The 16,119-nt window shown below is 39.5% G+C and overlaps 1 protein-coding gene across 7 annotated transcripts in view; it reads right to left on the bottom strand.

Moving 5' to 3' along the window:
* The window catches only part of CCDC68 (coiled-coil domain containing 68), a 51,044-nt gene extending 46,020 nt beyond the window's left edge, over window positions 1-5,024 (bottom strand). For 4 of the 7 annotated variants that reach the window (XM_082640146.1, XM_082640147.1, XM_082640148.1 and 1 more), the window contains exon 1: window positions 4,886-5,024. The gene's annotated coding sequence lies outside the window, so the exon portion shown is untranslated. The remainder of the gene's footprint in view (window positions 1-4,885) is intronic. The other 3 variants (XM_082640151.1, XM_082640150.1, XM_082640149.1) reach the window with 1 other exon arrangement.
* Window positions 5,025-16,119: the final 11,095 nt, after the last annotated feature.

Below are 16,119 nucleotides of genomic sequence, written 5' to 3' on the forward strand. Positions count from 1 at the left end.
TTAGCACAATCATAGAAACTACAGAATAATAAAATGAAAAGCACGTAAATCCAGACGCACTCCCTTCTACTTTTTGGCTTAAGGCTATAGATGACTCATGCTTTATGTTAAGTGTGCCACTAAAATATGTTATTAAGAAGTGCTCATATTTTTAAGAGTAGTTCAGTTATCACTGTTGGACCAAACACTCATCAAAATCCCCCACATTTAAATGCATATCATTTGTGAAGAAAACATAGCAAAGGAGACATAGGCTCTCTACGAAAGTTAACGTCAAGAGTTAAACGTCTTTCCATACAGATGGGCAAGAAACACATGAAAAGATGCTCAACGTCACTAATTATTAGAGAAATGCAAATCAAAACTACAATGAGGTATCACCTCACACTGGTCAGAGTGGCCATCATCAAAAAATCTACAAACAATAAGTGCTGGAGAGAAAAGGGAACCCTCATGCATTGTTGGTGGGAATGTAAGTTGATACAGCCACTATGGAGAACAGTATGGAGACTCCTTAAAAAACTAAAAATAGAACCACCATATGACCCAGCAACCTCACTACTGGGCATATACCCTTAGAAAACCATAATTCAAAAAGAGTCATGTACCACAATGTTCATTGCAGCACTATTTACAATAGCCAGGACATGGAAGCAACCTAAATGTCCATCAACAGAGGAATGGATAAAGATGTGGTAGATATATACAATGGAATATTACTCAGCCATAGAAAGGAACGAAATTAGGTCATTTGTAGAGACATGGATGGACTTAGAGACTGTCATACAAAGTGAAGTAAGTCAGAAAGAGAAAAACAAATACTGTATATTAACGCATAGATGTGGAATCTGAAAAAATTGATATAGATGATCTCATTTACAAAGCAGAAATAGAGACACAGTATGGATACCAAGGGGAAGAGGGGTGGTGGGATGAACTGGGAGATTGGGATTGACATATATACACTATTGATACTATGTATAAAATAGACAACTAATGAGAACCTACTGTATAGCACAGGGAACTCTACTCAATGCTCTGTGATGACCTAAATGAGAAAGAAATCCAAAAAAGAGGGGATACATGTATATGTATAGCTGATTCACTTTGCTGTACAGTAGGAAGTAACACAATATTGTAAAGCAACTATACTCCAATAAAAAAATTAAAAATTAAAAAAATAAAATAAAATAAAATTGAAGGTAGACCTCTCAAAGAAACAATGGAAGTCAGGAGATAGTGACATTACATGTGCTGAAGGGAAAAAAATGTCAACTAAGAATTTTATATCCAACAAAATTATCTATCAAAAATAAAGGCAAGGGCTTCCCTGGTGGCGCAGTGGTTGAGAGTCCGCCTGCCGATGCAGGGAACGCGGGTTTGTGCCCCGGTCCGGGAAGATCCCACATGCCGTGGAGCGGCTGGGCCCGTGAGCCATGGCCACTGAGCCTGTGCATCCGGAGCCTGTGCTCCGCAACGGGAGAGGCCACAACAGTGAGAGGCCCACGTACCACAAAAAAAAAAATAAAAAATAAAAAAATAAATAAAGGCAAAATAAATTCTCACATTAAAAAAAAAAAAAAGTTAAACATCTTCCAAGTCCAACCTAGAATATGAAATGACTGATGCTTCCTGCCACTGGCACAGGATTTATGATTTACTATTTTCATGGAATATCACAGAAAGATCACAGTTATGACATTTGGTAAATATCAGTAATCCATATCAGGAATATATTTTTCATAAATATAAATACAAGTTTGGCTCCTATCAGTTATTTTCAAATTATGCTACCATGGAAGCTGGACCAAAATATCTGTCGTACCACTGCAATGTGATTGCAGAAATGCCCATCACCTGGTAAGCAAAATGTGGCATAGCCATCCAATGGAATGAACATTAGTTAGCAATAAAAAGGAACCACTAGTGATACATGCCACAACCTGAATGCACCTTGGAAACATTATTCTATGTGAAAGAAGTCAGATGCTAAACACTGTATATTGTATGATCTCATTGTATGAAGTGTCCAGAAAAGTCAAATCTAAAGAAACAGAAGGTAGATTAGTGGTTGCCTGGCGCTGGGGGTGAGAATGGTGAGTGACTGAAAACAGGCCCTTGAGATTTGGGGAGGATGGGGATGATGAACATATTCTAAAATTGGATTGTGATAATGGTTGTGCACTTCCATAAATTTACTAAAAATCACTGAATTTGACACCTGGATGTATTTTATGGTATGTAAATTATACCTCCAATAGAGCTGTTTTTAAAAATAGCAAAATGAAAAAAAAACAGCAAGAATGCCTTACATAAAGTCACTCTTTTCCTCTGAGGTTAAAAAATAATTATAGTCATGTTTTTCTAATTTACAGGAAAAAAATAACTTGATGGGTAGAATTTTCTCGATTTGAATTTTTCACCCCCAAATGATTGCATCTGCTACTACAAGTTTAGTTTTTATTGAATTTGCATGAAATTGATATTTAGCTATTTCAGGTTTAAGATCTCAATATTTCATAATATTAAACCCAGAATACAGGATCCCTGAATTCTTTCCCAACCTAAACAGAAGAGAAAACTGACTTGAATAACATATAAGTTCCTTTACAATTTTTTAATCTATTTCAATCAGTGTAAAAGAGTCTGTGACTTGAAACTAATCTAGTTTCTAGTTTCGGTCACTGTCAAAAAGTGATAGATGGTGATTGCTGTGGTTCCTAATCTATGGCCTCGGGGTGTCCCGGAGGAGTCCAAAGTTGTGTAAATTCCATGAGGACAGGAATGTGTCTTATTTACACAAAGCTGTATCCCCCTGTGTCTCCTAGAAAGAACATAGTGCCCTACACAATAAATATTCGTTCAGTGAATATATGACTAGGCCCGAAAATCCACAGATGCACCAAATATTTTCTAAAATCGAGTGTACACACACACACACACACACACACACGTGCTTTTGTTTTCCAAATTCAGTGGGTGGTTGTTTTAACACTTAGTAAAATGTAAATTTACTTAAACATGCTATTAAATTGATAGTAACGTGTTGCCATTTTGAAATGCTTTTCTATCAATAAATGGCCATTTAATTTTTTTTTTTTCCTGCGGTACGCGGGCCTCTCACTGTTGTGGCCTCTCCCGTTGTGGAGCGCAGGCTCAGCGGCCATGGCTCACGGGCCCAGCCGCTCCGCGGCATGTAGGATCCTCCCAGACCGGGTCACGAACCCGTGTCCCCTGCATCGACAGGCAGACTCTCAACCACTGCGCCACCAGGGAAGCCCCTGGCCATTTAATTTTGATGTAAAACTCTCAAAGAGACAAAGCCACTACTTTAAAAGACTTTGACATTCCCTTCAGAAATCTTCGGTTGTTCCCTTTTACAGTCATTATTCTAAACAAATAAATGTACACCTCACTTTTCAGTTTTGGCCAAATCTAGCTTAGATTTTCCAGCTTTATCCAGATTTTGGATTACAGCTCAAGCCCACTGTCCAGCACGTTATAAATCAATACACTAACAAATAACATGCCTGTCATTCATTCTCAGAATCATAAAGGTGAATAGTACAACTGAAATAGTGTCTGTATTCATTTCAAAAATCTCTCTTTAGTTAGTGCAGGTTTAGTTCCTAAATTTATTTAGCAAATCACAAAGGTAAAAAACCTTGTGAAGTTTCCCTAGGTCACAGGAAGTGTAAGCCGTTTTCATTCTTTCTGTAAGTAGCTGAGAAGCCTCTGCTTAGGTGCAAATTCCTCTGTGTCAGGGCCCTTCATTCTCAAATTATCAGGGTAGGGTGAGAGCGAGGTGGGAGGGCCCAGCGCAAAGAAACAACAGTACCAATTGTGTGTGCTAGGGTACCTGAAACTCCAGCTCCGATCAGGTTTCTGAAAAGCCAGACTCCTGCAGAACTGAATATTTAATAGCATTAGGTAAAAAAGACAGATTATCTTTTCCCTGTTGCAAATGAGAAGTAATTCCCTTTTGGACACTTCATCTAGTCTATATATAACAAGAAGTAAAAAAGGTTTTGATTGTTAAATCAAACAACTATAGTGAAAATGGTAAACAGACACAGTTTCAGCTACATTTGGAGCTAACTGCTTCTTCTGATCATATATATATATATATATATATATATATATATATATATATACACATATACATATATATACATATATGTATGTATATATATGTATATGTGTATATATATGTATATGTATATATATGTATATATAAATTTATTTTCCCTTTCGAAGAACGTTGAAAAGTTACAGCCATGTCATCATCCAGTTTTGCACTGTCCTGTACTGTTCTTTCTGTAAGATGACACCGCCCCTTTGCAAAATTGCCTGGGGCTGAGTAACTTTCAGCTCTAAAATCCCATGACACTAGAAAACTGTCGACCAATAGGCTGTTCTCTTTTTGCTACACCTACAGCTACAGAAGCCAGCACGAATGAATGAAGGGTAAGACAACCACCTTCACTCGTTCATTTGTTTATGCTCTTAAAAATTTCGGGCACAGTAAGCTGTCAAAGTTGCCACACGGGGGTTCACAGGTGACAGCAAGTTTTCCAGAGGGCTTTCTCCACCGCCTGTGAATCGCGGGGACCCCTGAACCAAGGGACTGCGTAACAGCAATCTAAATAAATAATCAGGTGTGCGCAGGGCTATAGAGGGGGTAGGCTTCCTCGGGGAAGGCAACTCTGTTCCTGGAAGAGCACAAACTTCTCGCCCAGGGAATCTGAGCCCAGAAAAGAGGTTTACAGGGAGAATATGCTCCTTACCAAGGATCCGTTTACAGGAAAATGCCCTTGGTACAGTGGGAGGCGCTGGGGGGGGGGAGGGGGCGACCAGCTCCAAGGGCACCTGGACACCCACTCACCTGGGGGGCGGGAGGGTTCACCTGCCCGCAGATCGCCGGGGCTCGCCTACCTTGGAGGGCGCTCAGCTAGCGCAGGGTCCAGGCGCTGCTCCACCCCGCTGCTTGGATCTCAGGCCGGGGCGGCCCGGCCGGGCTTGGTGGCTCCGCCCCGCAGGGCGCGCCCAGGGCAGAGTCCGGCGCCCCAGCGGCTCCGGGGAGGAGCCTGGGCCCCCGCAGCGCCCGGACGCGCACGCCCGGCCCCAGGCGCCCCGGGGTGCCTTCTCTGCATCCCAACACACGAGTTCCCAGCACTGCACACCCCTCAGTAACTGAGTTATGTAAAGGGGAATAGTTGCTGCTGCTTTTTTTAAAAAGGTTGTGTTTGCACTCCAGGTTCATAAATGTTTGCTTTTGTTTTTTATAATAAGCCTTTTTATTTTGGAGTAATTTTAGATTTACAAAAAAGTTGCAGAGATAGTACAGAGTTGCTTAAACCCGCTCTGCCGCTGTCCCCTAATAGTCACATCTTACATCACCACGGTACACTTGTCAAAAATAAGAAATGAACACCGATCCGTTACTGTTGCCTAAACTAGACTTTACATAGATGTCACTAGTTTTCCGCTAAGATCTTTCTGTTCCAGGATCCCGTTCAGGACCCAACGCTCCATTTAGTGTTATGTCTCTTTAATCTCCTCTTGTCTGTGACAGTTTCTTGGTCTTCCCTTGTTTTTCTTAACTTTGACTGTTTTGAAAAATTCGGCTATTTTGTGGATATCTATCATTTGTTTTTTTCTGATGTTTTCCTCATGATTAGGCTGTGGTTATGGGTTTGGGGGAGGAAGACCACACAGGTAAAATGTCCTTCTCGTTATCACATCCTATCAGGAGCTACACGACAGCAACAGGACTTGTTACTGGTGATGTTGACCTTAATCGCTTAAAGTAGTGTCTGCCTGGCAGTTGCTACTTCTCTTTCCATACTTTTTTCTTTGGATGAGTGGCACCAAATTCAGCTCACACTCCAGAGAGGAGGGTTGGGGAAATGAAGCTCCACCTCCTGGAGCGGGGAGTATCTACTTTATTGTTTGGAATTATTCTGTAAGGAAGATGTGTTCCTTCCCTCTTAAATATTTATCTATTCAATCATTTATTTATAGCATATGTATTTAGTTTATTTAGTTTATAATTTGAGCTATAATTCAATACTACATTATTTATTTTGTTGCTCAAATTTTTACAGCTTTGGCTGGAACTCTTTCAGGTTGGCTCCTGTATCCCTTTGAAAGTTCATAAACTTTTAGACCTGGAGAGACAAGAAAACTCACTAATGATTTGCTCCACCCCCTCCCATGTAACAGATTTGGAGAACTGAAGCCCAAATCCCCCCCAATCCGAGGGCTTTTCAGTGTCTTCCTGGGAACCCTACAATTACTGATTCCCACTTCAGTAATAGAAAGTAAAAAGATTTTTTTTTTCCCCAACAGATAAACTTGTGCGTCGGGACCCAATTAGAGAAGTGAAAGTTGATAGTTCTTAGGTAAGTTTTGGTTAACCAATCCTTGTGGTTCTATTAAATAGATATATGTATATGTAGAGATAAATCATGTTCCAAAGATAGTCATGGATGTTTATTACTACTTTAAACATCAAAGAAATCCAGCTGTTGAGGATCCTTTGTTATATTGCTTTGGCTGACTCATGTTTGCATTTGCAGGTTGGTCCCATAAACGTCACATTTCCTCCCTCTGAGCTTGCATCTGGCTCAGCATTTGAGGCTGTCCTGCTTTTTGAGAGCCTCTCACCTCTCTTCCTGTCCTTAACTCTCCTTGGAGAACAAAATCTACTCCATTAGTCCAAGTTTTGCCTGCTAAACACAGGATGGATGGCCCAGTGCCTGGCACCACAGACCTAAGTGATTTTCTGTCTTTCATGTAGTTTTGACAAAGTTACTAGAAATAATAATAGTTAAGGGAAAATATTTTGTATTTAAAGCCCACTATATCCCAGAAGAAACTGACAAGATTGGAGGAGAAGGTGAGATTTTTGTGCACTTTTCTGGGAGGAGACTTCAACCGAAAGTACCAATTCTAATCAGTATGAAACACTGACTGTTTTTCATAGTTCTGCAAATGTACTATTCCCTAGGTAATTTTAATAAATCTTGTGTGGAGGGCAACAGGGAACCACTCATTAACAAGAATGTGGAATTAGAAAATATTGGCAACCTACATAATGCAGCTCAGGAGGATCTATAAACCACCCATAAATATAAAATGCCAGTGGTGTGTCTTAGAGGTTGGAAATTGGGAAAGGACGGATAGATATTTATGGATTTCTTTTATGGCTCAGCTGTTGGCTGCTATTTTGATGACAGAATATGTACAGATCATTTTAAATAGCCAAATATTCTAAAGCTTCTTTTCTTCACACCTTACCTGAGATTATTTATTTTTCTTTTTTGGAGGGGGGGAGGGGTGTCAACTGGCTTCACTTTAAATTTATTATCATTAACTTCAAGTGGGCCTTAATGCTGCCCAGTGATCATATGATACAGCCCCAGACCTGTTTCTCTCCTATTCCCCTACATGACTGTTTCAAGTTTCCTCCTCTCGTTCCAGATTTCCAGCAACAACTCCTCTCCAGCAAGCTCAGCTGATGACCTTGTTCTCTGCTTACCTGATAAGATCAATGAATCTGAAGATAAACTTTATCTGCTCTAACCTATTTGGAGTTCATTCCTCCAGCTCCAAAGTTCAAAGTTTCTTTCCAGATTTGTTTTTCTCCATCACACTAGTTACCATCTGCACATTAGTTAAAAGGAGAGAGAGAAAGAGAAAGAGAGAGAGAAATTTGTCTTTTTCACTTTTGTACCTCCATTGTCTGAAGCAGTTTTAGACACATGGTAGTTGCACAGTAACTGTGAAATGAATGAGGACAATGAGTGGTACTTTACTGACGATGGTGGAAGAATCCTTAGGGGCTTGATGAGGGTGCCGTGGACGGGGGGTAGAAAGCTGAGCAGGAGACAGTATGGCCTCCACACCTGCTCCAAGCAGAGCAGCTTCAAACCTATCTGCTTTATAAGATTATCCATATGTTTATAAAAGTATTAGTCTTATGTATTTTTTGGGAATAGCTTGGGTTGGTCCAATGGAGATTGTGTAGGGACTAAAGCATCCCCAAACCACCATCAGCACCCTCACTGGATAAATCCTCTGACAATGCCCCTGTGAAGGGGGACCTCTAAAGAGGAGGGATTTAGGGGCAGGAGAAAGTGCCTCGTGCAGTCTCCCCTCCTGGAGCACAGTGCACATTGTCGCCCAGGTGGGAAGAAGGATCTGACTGCAAATCCACTGCCCACATTCAGAGCCTGTGTCTCGTGACACAGCCACTGGGGTTTATATTTGAAATAACTGTTGTTTATTTCTATTTGGAAGTTATTTGCTAAAAGGAAGAATTACATATATACATATACATTATATGTATATACTATATATTATATATGTGTATATATGTGCACATATATATTTACATATATGTATATATGTCTATATATGTGTGTGTGTATACATTATATGTAAGATACATGTAAGATATATTCTATGTAAGATATATTTTTTAGTGCAAATCTTTACCATGTCATTCCAACCCCCCAGTACACATACATACACACATACACACCATCATTCATTCAAAGACTTCATTGCCTCCTCATGCACCCCTGTTTAAAGCCTAAGCCCCTCCCCAGGGCAGAGAAGTCCTCTCCATCCCTCCTGCTTCATCTCTTGCCATGTTGCTTGCTAGCAAGGTGGGATGGCTTGTAGTGTTCCAAACTCACTCTCATTTCTCACCTTGTTCCTTTTTGCTCATGTTTCTTCCACACACATCCTGACCCCACACACTATAATGCCCTTTCCCCTCCTCTTTGCCCTGAAAATTCCTTCTCCCTTTATTTGCTGCATACAGGGAAACCTTCCCTCAACTTTCCAGCTTACATGGGGCATCCCACTTAGGTCTTCCCATAAAATGCTTGATATGCTGCATTTGTTATTGTATCAGTTTCTTTGGCTGCTGTAACCAATTACCACACACTTGATTGCTTAAAAAATACATATTTATTATCTTCTAGTTCTGTAAATTAGAAGGCTGACATGGTCCTCACTGGGCCAAAATCAATGTATCAACAGGGTTGTGTTCCTTTCCAGAAGTTCTTGGGGATAATCTGTTCCTTGGACTTTTCCATCCTTTTCTAAAGGCTGCCTGCATTTCTTGGCTCGTGACCCCTTTCTCCATCTTCAAAAGCAGCCCCATCTCTTTCTCTCAGTCTGAATCTCCCTCTTTCACCTACAATTGGGTATTTTAGGATAATCCCCCCGTTTTAAGATCCTTAACTTAATCACACCTACAAAGTAAGATAACAGGTTTACAAGTCCCTGAGATTAGGACGTGGACATTTTTTTGAGGTCATGATTCTGCTAACCACAGCTGTGCTCCTAAATCACTATATAATTCAAACATCAATTAGACTTTGTTATTAAATATTTCATTTTTTAAACGCATAAGATCAAGAAGGCTTGGCTAGATTATGTAGGAGGCGTGCTCCCATCTCCTTTTCAGTGATGCCTCTGCTTGCCTTTCTCTTCTTTCCACTCCCTTTCGCACAGCCCTCCCACCATACCGCCCTAAGGAGGGCCTGGTGTTGGCAGATTTTCTAAGCTTTTCCTCCTACCCCATACCTACAGTCTTCCTGGGCTTTCTGGGACTTGTTGGATGGAGAAAGGAATGCAAACATGGCAATGAAGGCATTTGATGTTGACAAAATCAAACTCTGTGGATCCCCCCTGAGTCTTGCAGGCTGAAGTCTGAGCTTGGGAAAATGAGTAGTTAAATGTTTCTCACCAGCTTGGGGAAACAATCCTTCTACTCCATGCAAGCTGCTGTGCTGAGTGTTGGGGTCAATTTTTATCATTTAAAATTTTAATGAGTTTGTACTATAGGCGGATAAGTCACCCATGCACATGGAAAATAACTATAAATACAATTACATAATAAGTTAAAAGTGTCCCACACAAATCATCACTGGGTAGTAAGAGAGCTAAAAAGTACTAGAAGACTAAGAGAGAAAATTGACTTTAGTGAGCAATCAAGGGAAACCCTCAAGAGGAGGCAGGATTGGATCTGGGTCTTGAGTGTAAGTACCATGTTATACTGGAGAGAGGAGGAGTCTTTTGAAATCAGACAAAGGCAGAGGCACAAAAGCAAGTCAATGTTCAGGCAGATTTGGGAGCGACCCAGTAGACCAGTCCAGCTGGACCATGGGAGACTATGGGAGATAAATCAGAGAGGTGGAAACACATTGTGAGTAACAAACAAAAGCTCCAGATAATATATTTTTCTTGTTCATCCCTGCTAGGAGAGGAAAGAAAAAGTCACTGTAGGAAATGAAACTCTGGTGGCTTTGAGTTCATTAGTAAGTCACTTAGCAAATATTTATGAACAATATACGAGTGGCTACTTGTATCTACATATCTGTCTAAACAGGTAGATCTTTTTCTAAGATTCCTTTCATATAAAGGATACAAAAACCATGACATAACCAAGCTTGACATTCCAAATATGTGCCTACTGGTTGAGCGATGGCACCAACCAATCAGAAAAGCTGCCGGCCATGATGAACTGGTACAGATGAACCGATGTGGACCAGCTGGAGGTCAGCGCTAGACATCACTACTTAAAACTACTGCTGCTCGCTTAGCAAGACTAGGTGTTCTTTCATTTTCTTTCAGAGTACACAGTTGGGTATATTCTTTTGGACTTAACAAGCTGTGGTTTTTATAACCTTTCTTTCTATAATGAGCATAGTTCACTCTGCCTTAGCAGTAGGTGGAATAATCAATGTCACTTCCCTCTGTATTGTAAGGACAAGAAGACCACCCAGATCTCTAGAAAAGACCAATTGAACTTCAGGACATGTTTTCATATGCTGGGATGATAATCTAGGCCCCTGCTTCAGAGTCTAATACAAGAACAGATGGCCAGTTTGTTTTTGGTAATCACTGGGCCTGCAGTTGGCTGATGTATCTTTCCCAGATATTTAAATGCTACTCCACAGCCATTGTGATATCAGGGGTTTGAATAACTCATTCTGCAACAAAAAGAGCAGGAAACAGTAACCCTCCCTCAGCGACAGGCAACACACTCTGGACAAGCTCCTGATCAGTAAAATCATGGCAGTGGGAAAGAGCTGCATATCCTAGATCTGTACCCTGTGGCCTAACATTTTTAATATTTACTTTTGGCCAAAAGAGGAGACTAAGAAAGAGAAATTCAGACCCTGTCAGCCAAGAGACAGCATGGTACTATCAACTGGCCTTGATATTGCTAGGCAATGATCTGGCACTCACAGCTAGACCATCAGAGAATATAACAAGACCACTACAAGAAAGGAAGATGAAAGCCAATGTCCTTCATGACCATATACGTAAAGTGCTCAGACAAATATTATCAAATTGAATCCAGCAAAGTATAAAAAGTGTACTATACCCTAACCAAGTCGGGCTTATTCCAGGGTTGCAAGATTGGCTTCATTGTTAAAATCAATCAACATAATTCTCTACGTTAAGAAAGCAGAAAAATATCTGATAATTTTTTAAAATGGAGAAAAATAATTTGTTAAAGTTCAACACCTGTACATGATTTAAAAACAAACAAAACTCATAGAAAACTAAGAAGGAATCTTCCTTAATTTGATCAAAGAATATCCACAAAATTTATAGAAAATGTCATACTTTTGGTGAGAAATTGAAAGCACCTGATCTAAGATCAGGAAGTAAGGTAAGGATGCTTTCATCACAGTTTTTATGCAATATCATATTGGAGATACTAGACAGTGAACTAAGGCAAAAAAAGGAAATAAATTATACGAAGATTGAAAAGGAAAAAATATGTCCTTATTTACAGATAATGTGATGGTATATGAGGAATGTCCACAAGAATCTACACATAAACTATTAGAACTAAGAAGTGAATTCATCAGTGTTGCTAGATACATGGCTAATACATGAAGAAAATCAATCAATTCTATTTCTACATAAAAGCAACAGTCATCATAGAAAATGATGATTTTTAGAAAGATACCATTTACAGTAGCACCAGTGAACATAAAATAAATAAAACAAAAATGCAAGATCTCTACACAGAAAACTACAAAACAGACTGAGCCAAACTGAAGAAGGTTTGGAGGAAAAGGAGAGCCGTAATATGTTCATAGTTTGGGAGCCTAATTAGTAAAGTGGAAGATATACTAGAAAGATGTTAGCTGTTCTCATATTGATCTTTCTAGTTTTAAAGAAATCACAATCAAAATGATATTTTTAAATTTAAGTTGACAAGTTATTCATAAATTTATACAGAAATGTAAACGTCCAAAAATAGTAAAGATAAACTTGAACAAAATGAGCTGTGTTGGAGGACTTACACAATCAGATATCAAGACTGGGTAAAAAGCTATAGTTATTAGCTTTGCAAGTGGTCCAAAGATAAACAGTAACACAGACTGAATAGATTAGAAAGTCCAGAGACACATCACATATATCCAGTCACATAATTTATGAAATGAAAAAATTGGAAAAAATGTTTTTTAATAACAATTATCAATGATGAATCTTGTACTCTAACCTCACACCTCACATAAAATTAATCCAGGTGGATTTTAGATCGAAATTTAAAAGACAAAGTAAACAAACCTCTAGAATTTAACACAGGAGAATATCTTTATAACTTTGGCATGGGCAAACTTTCTTACACAGAACACAAAATCACACACCCTAAAGAATAAGATTGATAAATGACGCTACATTAAAATTAATAAATTATTTTCATTAAATTACATCATTAAGAGAGTGAAAAGCAAATCACAGAGTGATATGATACACAATTAAATACTGTACAGAAGTGAGAATAAATGCCCTCCTCCCGCATGAATAAATCTCACAAACATAAAGAAGGAAGCCCATCACAAAAGTGTGCACACTAAATGATTCCACTTATATAAAATTCAAAAACTGGAAAAATAAATTTGTGGAATCAGAAGTCAATGAAATCGTTACTCTTGGGTGCCTAGCATCTGGATTGGGGTACAAGGGCAGCTTCTGGGATGCTGGCATTATTATGTTTTCTGGTTTAGCTAGTGTTCACTTTATAAAAAATAATTCACAATCTACACTTAGAATTTTTGCACATTCTATGTGTTTTTGTACTTCAATTGAAATATTTAATAAAAACAAAGAAAAACATTGTCTTGATTCCATTTCCTCTGCCTGTTAGATTTCCATGCCTTTGGACCAACATATAGACGAACTCTTAAAAAGAGATATTCTCTCCAGTGTCTCTTTTCTAATCTCTTAAACCGATTCCCAATGCTGAACTCCCTCACCAGTTTCAAGTCTTTGCTCAAATGCCACCTTCTCGGTGACATCTCCCTCACCACCTTATTTAATGATGCTGGCCTCTTTCCAATGCACCCCGATCTAATTTTCTTTTTTCTTTATTTACAAAGCATTTATTTCCCTATGACACACTAGGTAATTTATTTAGGTGTTTTATTTGCTGCCTCTTTTCCACCCCTTCCATTTTTTGGTCCCTGATGAGTCTTGAGCAATATCTGGCATATAAGATGTACTCCATAATACTTGTTGCATAGCTAATTTGTGAGATTGGAGTAATGGAAGAAAGAACAAGCCTTAGAGAAAATGGAATGTTTTGTTCGAACTTTTATGACTAAAATGCCTATTAGATACCCAGTGAGGACAGATAACGCTGAAGTAGTTGAATATATGAGTCTGGAATTCAAAATTGGATATAAATATATATGAATTATTATAGCCATGGGAAAAATATAGAACTGGATGAAGGAACTGAGGAAATGAGAACAGAGAGTAAATATTGAGATGACAGGAATAGGAGGAAGTAGCAAAAACTGAGGAAAAACAGCCAATGAATTGGGAGAAAAACTGGATTTACGTAGCTTTGAAGTCTCAGATTTCTTTGTAAATTTCATGATGCCATGAAAAGAGAAGGATTCAATCACAAGTCCAATTAACGAATCAAAATGCCTAGTATGTAACCATTGAAAGCTTGTATGTGTATGTTATCATGATGACGAACTGGGAAATTTAAATTTTATTAAAAATAAAAAAGGAAGCTATTTAGGACTGCTCAAACAGGTGAATAAGTTTAAAATCTGGAAAGAAGTCTAATTTGCATCTTATTCCTGAAAACAGAGACTGGCCAAAGGTCACAGCTTATCTTTACTAGCAAATAAATGTCCCCTCTGTGTGCACACGATTTGTACATACGGTGTGAAGCAGTCACAGACACCTGGGGAGGAGCATGGCTTTAGTAACAAGCAGGCATTTGGGTCCCAAGTGTCCACAGATGATCCTGAAATTCTCCCCCTGTTACCTCACCTCCCCCTGCCCACATCACGGATTCTCCCTGGGCTTTTAGACTCAGACACTCCCACACTTCAGTCCTAAGAAGACACTGCTCCCCATTCTATGACCTTAAAGAGACCCTAAAGGAGTGGTATTCACTTTAAAATGTAGCTAAACCAAATAACTACTATTTGGTTTACTAACTTTTTGACCAAACCAATATACTGCTTGGAGAGAACTATCCTGCAAACTAAAGTAAAATATGGCTCCTGCAGACGTGAAGTGCCAGCATCATGGGTTTTAGGTGTGACAGGAGGTTCCATTAGTCCTAGAAACTGTTTCTTTTTGTTGGTTTGTTTGTTTAAATTGTTTTTCTTGTGGTAAAACATACAGAAAACTTACGTATCTTAATCGCTCTTAAGGGTACAGTTGAGTACATTCACACTGTGGTAGAAACGTCACCACCCTCCATCTTCAGAACTCTTTTCAACTTGCACAACTGAAGTTCTGTACCCATTAAACAGCAACACCTCATTCTCTCCCCACTCCCAGCCCCTGAAAACTACCATTCTAATTTCTGTCTCTATGATTATGATTGTCCTAAGTATCTCATATAAGTGGAATCATACAGTATCTGTCTTTTTGTGACTGGCTTATTTCACTCAGCATAATGTCCTCAAGGGTCATCCATGTTGTAGCAGGTGTCAGAATTTCTTTCTTTTTTAAGGCTGAATAATATTCCACTGCAATGGATAGACCATATTTTGCTTATCCTTTCTCCTGCTGATGGACATTTGGGTCACTTTCTATGTCTTAACTATTGTGAATAATGTTGCTACAAAACATTACAAATGCCTCTTTGAAATCCTGCTTTCAATTCTTTTGAATATATGCCCAGAAGTGGAGTTTCTGGATCATATGATAATTCTATTCTTAATTTTTTGAAGAATCTCACCATACTGTTTTGCACAGCAGTTATATCATTTTACCTTCCCACCAACAGTGTTCAGGCTGGGACCTGTTTCCTGACCATCGTTTCCCACAATCCTCTCTGGCCCTTTCAGAGCGGAGTCATTTCCTATCTGCTTTCTTCACTCTGCCCTTCCAGAGCCCTCAAGCTTTGCTCTAGCCCCTGGTTTAGCAAAAGGAAAAAGAAGATCCCCATCCCCTCACCCCTGAGTCCTCCCTGGGCTTCTGGGCTTCTAGTAGGTTCCACATTCCCTCTACAGGAATGTTCTTGAGCACCTTTTCCTCCAGAGGGCCAGCCCCCCCACCTTGTGCCATCTCCCTCTGCATTTCTGCCCTGCGCCATTGGTCAATACCGCATTCACTGCCGTCTTCCTCAGGGAAGCGAGCATCTTTATTTGTTCTGACCCCAACTTTGGATGGTCCAAGTGACCACCTCGCAGTTCAGTGCTCATCTTAAGCTACGTGGCAGGCATTGCCCCTCTTTCCCAGCTAGAGGGAGAATCCCAGCCCTTCCACTCTCCAACCTCTAAGCAATCTTTGGCTTCTCCCAGCACATTACTTTTCCAAGCTGAAGAAAATCTCCCATTCTTGTTTTATTTGCAGAATGGAGATTACTTCTAAGTCATGTGCCAAGGGAATGACCTCCTTTCTGTGGAGTCCCTGAGACTCACTCCAATATTTAAGGAAAAAATTCTCTAGGCTTTCACAATGGCAAAATGATTTAAATGTGCACTGAGCACAACACTGAGATAATTCCTACCAAAGGCAGGGCTGGGGCAGGGGAGATATTTTTCCACCATTTCTATATACCTCTTTGCTTTTAGCAATGTAGTTTAACATCCTGACAAG

This window comes from Mesoplodon mirus, assembly GCF_964341445.2.
Source record: "Mesoplodon mirus genome assembly, chromosome: 13".
Classification (NCBI taxonomy): Eukaryota; Metazoa; Chordata; class Mammalia; order Artiodactyla; family Ziphiidae; genus Mesoplodon; species Mesoplodon mirus.